Source organism: Paroedura picta, chromosome 5 (assembly GCF_049243985.1).
Source record: "Paroedura picta isolate Pp20150507F chromosome 5, Ppicta_v3.0, whole genome shotgun sequence".
Lineage (NCBI taxonomy): Eukaryota > Metazoa > Chordata > Lepidosauria > Squamata > Gekkonidae > Paroedura > Paroedura picta.
In genome coordinates, this window is record NC_135373.1 from 79,809,841 (window position 1) to 79,823,432 (window position 13,592).

A 13,592-nucleotide genomic window follows, 5' to 3' on the forward strand; every position below is an offset into this window, starting at 1 on the left:
GGGGGCATAGGGAGATAGGCAATCCCTCAGATATGTTGGGCCTAGACCATGAATGATCTTAAGGGTCAATACAAGAACCCTGAACTTGATTCAGAACACCACTGGTAACCAATGCAGCTGTTTCAGCACTGGCTGTATATCGGACCTCCCAGGTGTTCCTGTGAGAACCCTAGCAGGCACATTTGCACTAGTTGCAACTTCCAGGTCAAGGCCAAGGGTAAGGTAAAGGTAAAGGTATCCCCTGTGCAAGCACCGAGTCATGTCTGACCCTTGGGGTGACGCCCTCCAGCGTTTTCTTGGCAGACTCAATACGGGGTGGTTTGCCAGTGCCTTCCCCAGTCATTACCGTTTACCCCCCAGCAAGCTGGGTACTCATTTTACCGACCTCGGAAGGATGGAAGGCTGAGTCAACCTTGAGCCGGCAAGGCCAAGGGTAGGCCCATGTAAAAAGAGTTAGAGAAGTCTAGCCTGGAGGTGACCATGGCATGGATCATTGCAGCTAGGTGTTCTGGGGCAAGGTATCAGCTTTAATTATGTAGTTTCTCCATAGTCATTACTTTTGTTCTCTTGGTGTTCAGCTTTAGTTATGCTTGGACACTTTCTGCTTTAACTTTCATCAGGAGCCATTTTAAGTCATTACTATTTTCTGCTTGTAATGTGGTTTTATCTACATATCTGCATATATCAAATTGTTAATGTTCCTTCCACCAGTTTTCACTCCACTTTCATCTGAATTGAGTACAGCTTCCGTTATGATATGTTCCACGTGTAGATTGAAGAGATCGGGAGATAAAATGCATCTTTTGCTCTTTGGAAACCCTTTAGTTTGTCCATATTCTGTTCTAAATAGCCTCTTGTCCAGAGTTGGACATTAAAATAATCAGATGCTGTCACACATCCATTTCTTTTAAAACCAACCATAGCTTTTCATGATCCACAAAGTCAATGACTTTGCTGTAATCTATAGAATCCATCCTGATTTTCTTTTAAAATTCACTCAAATACTTCAGTAACTACGGCTTCAGAGGACTCTCACTGACCAAAGTAGACAGGACACTGACTTCAAGGCCAGCCCCTTGCTCCCTAGACCCCTTCCCCTCATGGCTAATCAAAAGGTCAGATGTGAGGATAGGGACCCCCATTTGGGAGATAATCAACCTCTCCCTCTCAACTGAGAATTCCCAGAGGGGCTGAATGAGGCAGTGATATGTCCTCTGAAGAAACCATCCCTAGATCCATGGGAGCCTGCCAACTACCATCCTGTCTTGCACTTAGTGTTTTAGGTGGGAAGGGGGAGAGCTGTTGCAGACTAACTGGTAGCATACCTGAAGCTTCAGTCCTAGGCCCAGCCCAATCAGGCTTCTGTCCTGGCCATAGGGTTGAGACAGCACTGGTCACCCTGATGGATGACCTCCACCATCAGCTGGACCGAGACAGGTCAGTGCTGCTAATACTACTTGACCATTCAGCAGCATTTGACACAGTATATCATGAGCTACTAGCTCACCACCTTACTGATACTGGGTTAAAAGGGACAGCCCTACAATGGCCGATCTCTTTTCTTCAGGGTCACAGAAGGTAGCAACAGGAGAGGACCAATCACATTGCTGGGAACTCCCATGCAGGATACCACAATGTGCAGCCTTCTCCCCAATACTATTTAATATAGGGGTTCAGACTGGGAGGTCACAAATATACTGATGACACCTAGAATTTCATCATGATGGATGGCCACCCTGACTCACCCCCCAAACTCATTAGCCAGGTGTCTGCAAGCAGTGTTGGGCTAGTTTGAGCAGAGCCATCTGAGACTTTATCCTTCAAAAATGGAGGTTTTGTAGTTTGGTAGGAAAGGTCTAGGCAAGGAAGCATGACTGCCGAACCTGGATAAGGTACAACTATCACTCATGCACTTAGCTAGGGATCTGGGCATGATCCTTGACACTTCCCTTGTAATGTGGCTAGCATTCTTCCACCTGAGTCAAGCTACTAGTGCCCTACCTGACCCCAGAACACCTAGCCACAGTGATCCAATTGGCAGATGCCTCCAGGCTTGATTTCTGTAACTCACTGTATGTAGACCAACCCTTATCTCTGATCCAGAAACTCCAATTGGTGCAAAATGTAGCAGCAAGGGTTCTTACAGGAACATCTTGGAGGGCTCACATCTGGCCCATACTCCAAAAGCTCCACTGGCTACCAGTTAACTACTGGGTCAGGCTTAAGGTTCTGGCAATCACCTTCAAGGCCTTACATGATCTGGAACCAGTAAATGAGAAACCACCTCTCTACCTATAACCCCCCCCCCCCCAGACTGCATTATGCTCCATTAACATCAATAAGCTGGTGATCCCTGGCCCGAGGAAAGCTCCTTTGAACTCAATCAGAACAAGGGCTTTCTCTGTCCTGGGCCCCACTTGGTGGAGTGAGCTCCCAGACAACATCAGGGTTTTGCCAGAGCTAAAACAGTTCTGCAGGGGCTGCAAAATGGAGCTCTCCCACCCGGCTTTTGGTTGAGGCAAATGAATCTACTACCAACCAGAGCCAGAGGCTCATCCCACCATCAACTGCACTCACAAAATTAGAGCAAAATCCACAGTGCTGTAAAACGGAATTAAATACTCATTGTTGAATGTTAATCTGGATCAACAATACCAAGATGTCCTACACTGTATTGCATTGTTAGTTACTATTATTAATTCTATTTGTTCTCACTGTAAAATATTATACATTGGGATTAAAATATTATATTGTAGTACATTATGAAAGTTCAATGTAAACCACCATAAGACATAAGAGAGGGTGGTATATAAATATAATAAAATAAATAACCAAATCTCCAGTTCATCTTTTTTTCTGAATACTACTTGAACATCTGGAATTTCTTGTTCCATATATGGCTTCCCTGATATATGGTGACAATCTTTGTTGTAAATTTTGAGCATCTCTTTACTAGCATGGGAAATTGATGCAATGACCAATGGTTGCTTCAGTCTTTGATATCTCTTTTTTTTTAGAATTCAAGTATAAATTTACCATTTTCAGTCTGTGGACAATTGTTTTGTTTTCCATATTTGTTGGCATATTTTTATTAAGATTTTGATGTACTCAGTCTTGGAACAGCTCTACTGATATCCCATTTATTCCTGCTAATTTGTTTGTCCCAACTGCTCTCAAGGGCAGCTTTCTCTTCCTTTTCTATAACTGTGGGTTATTCTTGAAAAGATTATTCTTGGAAAGAACCTATCATACCTTTCATTTCTTCCGTGTACTGTTCCCATCTTTTATTTTATGCTATTCAATTAATGCATTCCCATGCTGATCTTTCAGCATGCCTAACCAATCTTTAAATTTCCCTTTGACATCATGGATCTTGTGGCACAGATGTCTTACTCTTCCTTTGTTCTTGTTCTCTTATGTTTCTTTACACTGGATATAGAATCAGAGTTTGAATCTAATCTAATCCAACCCCCTGCTTATTATAATATTTCTCTTTGTCTTTAGGTTCCAGTTGCTGGAAAGCTGCATTGAGTTTTGATAATGTTTCTGTCACCTTTTACTTTTGCTTCTCATTTATCATTAGCCGTTTATAGTGTTTTATTATCAGTCACGGAGGCTTTTAATTTCTTTTGGCTGCTGGAATAGTCCTTGTGTATTCTTCCTTGTTAATATCTCAGATTTCAACTCAAAGTTCTAGTTCATATTCACTTGAACTTAGTAATGCAACTCTGTTCTTTACATCTTGCTCTATACCACTTTAGTCTTGTTTTAGCAGAGAGAATACAGATCTGCTAGATGAGACTGATTTCACCACAGAATCTGGTCTCCAGTACTCCTCATAAATAAAAGAGCTGACTCAGCTTGCAGGGAAGAGCCTAACATGAAAATCAGAATATTTGTGGGGAAATTTCCTATATAAGGCTGCAACCAGAGCAGGATCAATTTATCTACAGTCTTCTCCACCAGCTGCCTGACCTGCTTTTTATCCCTTCTTAACCCTTTGACTCTGCTTTGGAAATATATAACCTAACCTTAGACTGCTTTCTGACTTCTCCTTTCATTGTGATAATGGATTATGATCTGTGATCTTAGAACCCCGGCTATTAGATCCTGTGCTTAATGGTACGTCTCCATCTGGTAGCCAGGACAGGATGCAGTTTCTAGTGTCATGGGTCGATGAATCTGATGTCATCAAAATCTACTTGATGTCACATTAATATTGTATAATATTGCCTAAAAGTCGGTGTTTGGAGATGTGTCCTTCAAACTGCCTGTAGTTTGGGATCTAGTATTTAATGTTATTCTTAAATATTAAACTATTGCTGAAATGTTTCTGTTAATGAAACCATACAAAGAAAGACCAATCACACCTTGGGACACAACTTCCTTCCATTTTGTCACATCCATTTGCTAAAGTTCATCCACTGAAAAATATTTTGGTAATTACAAAATACAATGAATATGTAATCTTTGTATATTAAATTATGAGGCTACCAGATGAAACACAGAATTCTAACTATACTTTTAACAGCTAATCATTCAGAAATAACCATTACACTAGCAAAATTGCTACTTGCACACCCTCAAAGGATGCCAGCTGGTACGTTCATTCAAAACAACTGTTCCTTTGAGACTCCTCTCTTAATAGTTATTATTTTCTGACTAATGTTAGCTTTATCATGTTGGCTGTAACAGTGTGAGTCTTCTAGGAACGTGTAGTCAGAAGAGGTTTTCACTGGTTTAATAAAGAACCCAAAATTCCTTAAGGGAATTTCTCCCTTGTTACTTGCTTCCATAAAGAATATTCCCAGGAGATTAGCAAGGTCTAGCATTTTTTTTTCCCTAGCAGATTCAGCAGCAGGTTAAATCCACAGGCTGAAGAGCATACATGTCTCATGGTTATTTTCATAACAGGTTTTTTATTCCCCTTCTTGAAATTACTTTCAAGTATCAAACATATTCATTTCAGCAGGGAAGAACTCATTAAGCTGAGCACTTCATTCTCAGTAAGAACCTGAACACAAAACATCAGACAGCCCGCTGTCAGTAATAGTCTGCCTTCTGTGGGAGAAAACATAAAAATACAAATAGAAATAATGTATTATGTAAATTATATAGACTATGTTAAAATTGGTTACAGAAAGCAATTGCTAATTACTTTAAATCATACTGCATTTTTTTCAGCAGATGCAGGATCTATGAAGTTTAATGAGAATTCTCATGGACAAGTATAATCATAGAATCATAGAGTTTGAAGGGACCTCCAGGGCAATTCCTGCACAATGCAGGAAATGTATCAAAGCAATCTGAAAGACAAGTAATAAGTGAATATCAAAGCACAAAATACAGTAGAGTTCAAACCAGTAAGGACCAGGTTCAAGTTATCAGGAAATGTAAGCAAGAGTGACATAGATTAGAATGGCAAGTAGCCTAACCAAAATGCCAAATTTGTGTGAGCATTTGTATAAGGGATACCTTGTACTGGTTATACCAGTCAGAGCCAGGACAAGTCTACCAAATGCTCTTTGTGGGCCAGCTTAATTCTGCACAAGTAAGAAATCATGACACTGGCCCATACAAAATAAAATTCTATAATATAAACTGCAATACATTGCACTGTAACAATTATATTTATTTTATTTATTTTCATATTTATATACCACCGCTCTCCAATTGCGGCAGTTTACAATAAAACAATAAAAACCAGTATAACTCCATAAACCCCCCTTAAAACATTAAACTTTAAAAATAAACATTAAAAGATGATGATACAGAGTTCTAACCCTCCACAGTCTTCCTCTGTCCAACTAGGGACCAAGAGCTCTCTCTCATTGGGAGCGAGGGTCCTAATTTAGCCACTACTAAGGGATCTGCCAATGGTAACTCGGGAACCCACCATGGCCTTATACACCTGGTGGAAGAGCTCCATCTTACAGGCCCTGCAGAAAGCTGACAAATCTGACAGGCCTGTAGCTGTTTAGGGAGCTCATTCCACCAAGTTGGTGCCAGGGCTGAAAAGGCAATAGAATGGGGAGGACCAGAGATCTTTTCAAGAAAATTAGAAATATGAAGAGAATGTTTCATGCAAAGATGGGTATGATAAGGTAGCGATCCCCAACCTGTGGGCCACGGACCACATGTGGTCCGTCGACTAATTGGAGGTGGGCCCCGAAGGACGCCTTCTCCCCCCCCCGGCCCTTTACTTCACCCCCCCCCCCCGGCCCTTTACAACACACTTCGGGTGTCATTGTCTCCCATTACTCCCAGATCTCGTTGCAGAGAAACAAGCTCAGGGTTCCCATTGATTTGTCATTGTCATGAGTTAAAATTTCCATGAAAATAAAATGTTCCTTATGTTCATTGTTGTGTCGTGTCTGTATCTTATTTTGAAGGGATGTTTAAACATTACCATAGCGATCAGAGAGCGTTAGGGCAGCGGTTGAGAGTAGAGGAGTAAACTACCCCCACTGGGCCTCAAAATTGTCAAGCGTTGAGTGGTCCCCGGTGATAAAAAGGTTGTGGACCACTGTGATAAGGGACCAAAATGGTAGGGACCTCACAGAAGCAGAAGAGATTTTTAAAAGGTGGCAAAATTATACAGAAGAACTATACAAGAGCGAGCTTAACATCCCTAATAACCACAAAAGGGTACTGAGCTGGAGCCAGACATCCTGGAATGTGAAGTCAAATGGGCCTTAGGAAGTCCGAGCAACATTCCAGTGGACAGCATTCCAGTTGAACTATTCAAAATCTTAAAAGACGATGCAGTAAAAGTGCTACACTCAATATGCCAGCAAATTTGGAAAACTCAACAATGGCCACAGGATTGGAAAAGGTCAGTTTACATTCTAATCCCAAAGAAGGGCAATGCTAAAGAATGTTCAAACTACCGCACCATTGCACTCATTTCTCATGATAGCAAAGTTATGCTCAAAAGTTTACAAGCTAAGCTCCAGCAATATGTGGACCGAGAACTTCCAGAAGTACAGGCAGGATTTTGAAGAGGCAGAGGAACTAGAGATCAAATTGCCAACATACGCTGGATCATGGAGAAAGCTAGGAAATTAGAGAAAAACATCTACTTCTGCTTCATTGACTATGCTAAAGCCTTTGATTGTGTGGAGCACAACAAATTGTGGCAAGTTCTTAAAGAAATGGGAATACCAGAGCATCTTATTTGTCTCTTGAGAAACTTCTATGCAGGTCAAGAAGCAACAGTGAGAACTGAACATGAAATCACTGATTGGTTCAAAATTGAGAAAGGAGTTCGGCAAGGCTGTATACTGTCGCCTTGCCTATTTAACTTGTATGCAAAGCACATCATGAGAAAGGCGTGGTTAGATGAGTCACAAATTGGAATCAAGATTGCAGGGAGAAATATCAGCAACCTCAGATATGCAGATGATACCATTCTAATGGCAGAAAGCAAAGAGGAACTAAAGAGCCTGTTGATGCGGGTGAAGGAGGAGAGTGCAAAAGTTGGCTTGAAACTCAACATCGAAAAAACAAAGATCATGGTATCCGGCCCTCTCAATTCCTGGCAAATAGATGGGGAAGAAATGGAGATCGTGACAGATTTTATTTTCCTGGGCTCCAAGATCACTGCAGATGGGGACTGCAGCAAAGAAATTAAAAGACGCTTGCTCCTGGGGAGGAAAGCTATAGCAAATCTAGACATCATCCTAAAAAGCAGGGACATCACCCTGCCAAGAAAAGTGCGTTTAGTCAAGGCTATGGTATTCCCAGTTGCAATGTATGTCTGTGAAAGTTGGACCACAAGGAAGGCTGAACGTCAAAGAATTGAGGCTTTTTAACTCTGGTGCTGGAGAAGACTCTTGCGAGTCCCTTGGACTGCAAGGCGAACAAACTGGTCAGTCCTAGAGGAGATCAGCCCTGATTGCTCCTTAGAAGGCCAGATCCTGAAGATAAAACTCAAATACTTTGGCCACCTCATGAGAAGGAAGGACTCCCTGAAAAAGAGCCTAATGCTGGGAGCGATCGAGGGCAAAAGAAGAAGGGGACGACAGAGAATGAGGTGGTTGGATGGAGTGACTGAAGCAGTAGGTGCAAACTTAAATGGTAGAGGACAGGAGGGCCTGGAGGATCATTGTCCATGGGGTCGCAATGGGTCGGACGCGACTTCGCACCTAACAACAACAACAACAACCGTTTATACAACCTACTGGTCCATTATCCTACACAAGTTCAAGCAAAGTGATCAGTTGTAGAGTGGCAGGAGGGAAGGGCAATCAAGCCCTTCACAGATATTTTTTTCTTATTTTTTATAGTCCTGTATCACAGGTTTCTTAAAGCCTCTTTAATGACTCTACCAAGTAATGGCTTATAATACTTATCGTCTTCGTAGACAGTAACTATAAATAAATATTTTGGAGACAGCAATTCTAATGGATTCCTCCTCCACTAAATATTTATTCTTGACAGTATTTTTGCATATTTTTGACAGCAGAGCATATCTGATGCATTAAGCATTCTCATTTCTGTCAACTGTTTAATATTTAAAGAATTATATTGTGACTATGTGCTTTATTTATAAGTAACATTTGTCATAAATGGTGAAATAATGTATGGAAATAGTAACTGTGGACTGATTGTACGCTTTCACTAGACTGAATGAAGGGGGAATGTTTTAACTAGAATAGAGCTAGCGTTTACAGAACTTAGGATCCAAATTGAATTATAATCACAACAGAAAATACTGTGGTCCAGAACTATGAGCCATGTCTTAAACCCAACTGTAAGACTACTATTCCAAAACTTGTTTCTTTGTATTTTTGCTAGTCAATTAAAATATATTTCCAGAGACATGAAGTCAGGAAAGGGCAAAAGTAGTAACTGTAGCCCCTCTAGTCCCTCTATTAGCAGCAAACTTCATAGACTACTGGAATGCCTATCAACTTCAACACACGCACATACTGGGATTTCTGGGCTGTATGGATGTGGTCTGCTAGTTTTAGTCCCTGATGTTTCACCAGTAACTGTGGCTGGCATCTTCAGAGGTAGGACACAGCAAGATGGGAATCTCTCCATGCCAAAGTGCTATCTTGCTGTGCCCTACCTCTGAAGATGCCAGCCACAGTTACTGGTGAAACATCAGGGACTAGAAGAAGAAGAAGAAGAGTTGGTTCTTATATGCCGCTTTTCCCTACCCGAAGTAGGCTCAAAGCGGCTTACAGTCTTTCCTCTCCCCACAACAGACACCCTGTGGGGTGGGTGAGGCTGAGAGAGCCCTGATATCACTGCCCGGTCAGAACAGTTTTATCAGTGCCGTGGCGAGCCCAAGGTCACCCAGCTGGTTGCATGTGGGAGAGTGCAGAATCGAACCCGGCATGCCAGATTAGAAGTCCGCACTCCTAACCACTACACCAAACTAAAACTACCAGACCACATCCACACGGCTCAGAAATCCCACAAGAACCAGTTGATATCAGCCATGAAAGCCTATGACAAAACACACACATACTTGAAGTTTCCTCATTATATCAGGGAATTGGTGGGAATGACACGCAAAAGCTGTAACTGGACATTTGAACTTGGATATTATAGGCAGCCATCTAGGCAACAAAATGCAAGCTTAGCTGTCTGTCTTAGGTTACTTTACAAAGCACCATCATTTAATTGTCTATTTTCCCATTTCTTATAGATCAACCAATGAAAAACCCTATCCTTAGATCTTACTAATCATAGGTATCTCACATGTGGTTAAAGACATGTGCATAACAGCCAGCCAAGAATACAATATAGGTTTCTGCAAATTCAAGCCAACCTCTAGGTTTGTGGCGGGGGGGGGGATTTAATAGGGGTAACCCTTTCTCGAACAGTAAAAGAAATGCACCCTGCCCTGAGACCAATTTTGGAGAGGAGCAGGTTAGAAATCTCAAAAATAAATTATTAAATAAGTGTGTGTGTGACATATTGGCACTTAACGCTGTAGTAGTGATCATGGTCACCATTAGACAGCAACATTTTGTGCCTACATGATTCAAGCCTGCCAGAAGGAAAACACATTTCACTTTATAACTAATTTTATTCTCTATAACCCCTAACACGTTTTAAAATATTTATGTTTTACCATGTGTAATTGTTATATGCTGGTCTGTGACTCTATCTATCCATCTATCAGGACTGCAAAAGAGTGGGAAAGGACAGCCAGCAAATGGGGGGATGGCATCATTAGACAGATAGAGAAAGCAGTGGGGGGAAGAAGAGGGGGTATAGGAAAGATTAAAGGGACTCCAAAAGTGGCTCAGACTGCTTAACATTCTCAGTGCAACAGACAAAAAAGAAAAACTTCCTTCTGTTCTTATCCACAAGAACTGGACAGATAAGCTAAACTTCAGCCCTCAGTGGCACCTTCCAATGAAGTTCAAGAGGGCTGCTTATGAGTAGCTCTGCAAGGAGGATCCCAGGCTGTTCAGCCCTCTGAGAAAACAGCCAAGAGAAACCGGGAGAAGAGAGGAGATGAAAGCATACTCCGGCACACTTCCCTTCAGGCATCCAGAGCAGGTCTCCCCACAAGCTTCCTAGTCAGTAGGGCAGAGGCACTCAGGGCTGTCATGGTGATGAAGGTGGAAGAAGGGAAGGTCTTGGAACACCTGCATGTGTGTGATCCTGCTGTCCTTGGGGCAGCATTGCACCAGAAGAGGCCAGTATTTCTTCTCCCCACTTGCATATGTTCTCTCTGTTTCAGTCTCCCTCTCCAAGACCCACCACAACAAGCATTCTACTTATGAATCAATTAGGTCAGGTGTGGCACGGAAGCCTGACAAGAGCAACCTGCTGCATCCCAAAGGAAGCATTTTCAAGGGCATGCACATACAAACTTTCTCTTACTCTGTGATACAGAGAGCATGTACTTGCAGGCAGGCTCTTTCTAATTCCTGGCATTGTAGATCTTTATGCTCTACCTCACCCACCCCACAGGGTGTCTGTTGTGGGGAGAGGAATGGGAAGGCAAGCCGTTTTGAGCCTCCTTCAGGTAGAGAAAAGCGGCATATAAGAACCAACTCTTCTTCTTCTACCTCCATATGACTGCACCTGCACAACACAACCAGGGTTTCTGCCTAGCCAGTTTCCTCGCCCTCAGTGGTGAGATGCCGCTGAGTGTAGGGGCTGGCTCTGGGATCCATAGGGTGTCCTGCCCTGCCCATCCATAGCTATGACTCTGTAAGAGACACAATTGAAGAACTGAAGGCAAAGAAGATTAAGGAGATGTCATGGGTAAACATCAAGGGAAGGTCTTCACATCACTAATTATTCTTACAAAACTGAAGGGTCAACTAATTTCAATTACTGACACCATCTAGTAGGTGGGCTATGTCTTGCTCTGCCCATCTATAGATATGGCCCAGTAATAGGCACAATTGCAGAATCAAAGACAAAGAAAAGTAAGGGGATGTCATGGGTAGACATCAAGGGCAGATTTTCATGTCACTAATGATTCTTACAAAACTGGGGGGCCTACTCATTTCAAGCACTGACACCATCCAGTATGGTTGGCAGCACACAAAAGAGTCCCATCTATCAGAACCCCTCTTACAGTAAAAGCAGTCTTATGCGGTGGTCAAGAATGCCCAGTCTGATTGAATAAAGGAAATTCTGTGTTCAGGAAATGAAGCAGATAATTATGAATGCCAGTCTGTCCACCAGGAGAGCAATAACTGGGAGGCAGCCCTGTTCCACAGGAGGGAAGAGTCTTCCCATCAACCTCCTAGAGCTTCTGGTGATTTCCGTAGTTTTACTCTTTTAAAATCAATGAATAATAGGACAACACATTTTGATCAGAGCAGACATCGTGTCTGCTAAATCTGACCTCAACAAATAAGGAGGTTATAGATGATCAACATTATACAAGGAGGTAATCAAAATCCTAACAATCAAGGCAGAGCACATAAAAGGGTAGATGAACTCAGCAGACAGACCGTTCAGGAGGAAGAATGGTCCCTGAAGAAAAGTCTGTTTTGGATGATCACATTCAACTCAGGTCTCCCTCTAGTGCAGTGGTCCCCAACCTTTTTATCACCAGGGACCGGTCAACGCTTGACAATTTTACTGAGGCCCTGGGGGGACAATCTTTTGCCAAGGGACGTCACTGCCGCCGCCTGAGCCCCTGCTCCACTTACTTTCACGCCGCGCCCCGACTTCCCGCCGCCCGCTGGGGGGCGCTGCCAGCAGCAGCTGCACAGTGCCATGCCAAAGGGGAGGCCCAGCCATGGCAGCCACCGGAGAGCACCAAAGGTGGCAGAGTGGCAGGGCAGCCCCCAAGGCAGCAGCCAGGGAGGAGGACAAGGAGGAGCCATGGCCCAGTACCGACTGATCCACGGACCGGTACCAGACCCCGGACCCCGGACCCCGGACCCCAGACCCCGGACCGGGGGTTGGGGACCGCTGTGGATCTCTTCAATTCACTAACAAACTATCAAGAGAACAGACCATTGGACAGTTACCATGAAAGGAGGACATCTATCCCCCCTTTTATCCAGAAAGACTACTTCCTATCCTCTTGTTTATTTGAATTTACAATTTTGTGGGCTCTGAAATATCCATGCAGTGGAAGGGGATCTTCATTTCCAGGAATATATTTTATAGCCTAATATGGACAGAAGTATATGATATGGACAACGATACATCAAATACTAATTGCTTCATCTTTTTAGATGTATTTTTATAGCTACATGTAAATGTTCCATAAATCTGGTGATTGCCTTTTCCACTTCTACAGAGGTGGATTAGTCTAACCTATTGGCCTAGAATGTGACAGATTTTACTAAAGGTGCTTGAAGATTTTTTTTAAAAGGTAATTGATGTATAAATTAATCAAAATATTATTATTTTACTTAGAAAATCAACCCTAAGCTTGATAATTCAATTTATAAAAGCCCATGCTCAATGGTTTTTGTATCATTACAATTTAAATTTTCCTAATGGTTGTTCTTCTAAATGAAACAGTTTCAGATGTTTCTTCCTAATTGCCTTCTTGTAATTCTATTTCACAGAGCACTGACTTTAACTTTCATTTTATTTTCTCTATTTAAGTAAACTGATTTTTAAAGTGTGATAGTATCAGATTATTTTATTCCAGAATGCCTTGACTTTCTGCCCCATTCACAGCTTCTTTAATGTTCACATCTAATCATTTACCCATACTAGTAATTTACTTATTATATATATATAAACTGCTTCGTAAAAATAATCTAGAAGGATCAATATATCTAATTCTCAGCATGCCTCCATCTGTGAACACTTAAATCCAGAGACTGGAGGTATGAACAGATCTTTCAACAAAACTGCAAAGCCCCAGGTTGGCAGAAAAATCTGAAATCCTAAAATAAAATGGAGGGGTTAAAAATATTAGAAACAGCACTTGTGTTTTTAAGGAACTAAGGCCCTCAGCAATCATTGCTAGACAACTGTAACAGTACTGCCAATCTTCAAACTTTGTTCTTATTTTCAGTAAAAGGTGGGGGGAGAGCTGGATGACCTCAGGCCAGTCAACACAATCTCAGCCTATCACAGGATTGTTGTGAGAATAAAATAGAGGACAGGAAAATGATATAAGCTGCTTTGGATACCCA

The 13,592-nt window shown here is 42.1% G+C and overlaps 1 protein-coding gene across 4 annotated transcripts in view; it reads right to left on the reverse strand.

Moving 5' to 3' along the window:
- Positions 1-13,592, reverse strand: part of TAFA2 (TAFA chemokine like family member 2) — a 151,779-nt gene that overhangs the window by 109,341 nt on the left and 28,846 nt on the right. The gene's annotated exons all lie outside the window — the stretch shown is intronic.